The sequence below is a fragment of the Brassica oleracea genome, chromosome C3 (genome assembly GCF_000695525.1).
Source record: "Brassica oleracea var. oleracea cultivar TO1000 chromosome C3, BOL, whole genome shotgun sequence".
Classification (NCBI taxonomy): domain Eukaryota; kingdom Viridiplantae; phylum Streptophyta; class Magnoliopsida; order Brassicales; family Brassicaceae; genus Brassica; species Brassica oleracea.
In genome coordinates this window covers 45699337-45700314 of record NC_027750.1, presented here as the reverse complement: position 1 = coordinate 45700314, position 978 = coordinate 45699337, and positions in this window count along the sequence as shown.

Below are 978 nucleotides of genomic sequence, written 5' to 3'. Positions count from 1 at the left end.
TAGCGACCGAGCGTGACGATCGCTCGGTCGCTACGTAGCGACCGAGCGGAACAATCGCTCGGTCGCTACGTAGCGACCAAGCTTTGGCTCGAGCTCGGTCGGTCTCTACGTAGCGACCGAGCTTGGCCGAGCTCGGTCGCCACGTATCGACCGAACGGGACGATCGCTCGGTCGCTACGTAGCGACCGAGCTTTGACTTGAGCTCGGTCCCTACGTAGCGCCAGAGCGGGACGATCGCTCGGTCGCTACGTAGCAACTGAGCGGGACGGTCGCTTGGTCGCTACGTAGCGACCGAGCTTTGGCTCGTGCTCGGTCGCTACGTAGTGACCGAGCGAGAGGATCGCTCAGTCGCTACGTAGCGAACGAGCTTTGGCTCGAGCTCGGTCGCTACGTAGCGACCGAGCTTGGCCGAGCTTGGTCGCCACATAGCGACCGAGCGTGACGATCGCTCGGTCGCTACGTAGCGACCGAGCTTTGGCTCGTGCTCGGTCGCTACGTAGTGACCGAGCGAGAGGATCGCTCAGTCGCTACGTAGCGAACGAGCTTTGGCTCGAGCTCGGTCGCTACGTAGCGACCGCGCTTTGGCTCGAGCTCGGTTGCTACATAGCGACCGAGCGGGACGACCGCTCGGTCTCTACGTAGCGACCGAGCTTGGCCGAGCTCGGTCGCCACGTATCGACCGAACGGGACGATCGCTCGGTCGCTACGTAGCGACCGACCGGGACGATTGCTCGGTCGCTACATAGCGACCAAGCTTTGGCTCGAGCTCGGTCGCTACGTAGAGCCCGAGCTTGGCCGAGCTCGGTCGCTACGTAGCGACCGAGCTTTATGGCTCGAGCTCGGTCACTACGTAGTGACCGAGCTTTGTCTCGATCTCGGTCTCTACGTAGTGACCGATCGGGATGATCGCTCGGTCGCTACGTAGCGAAAGAGCTTTGGCTCGAGCTCAGTCGCTACGTAGCGACCGAGCGGGACGAT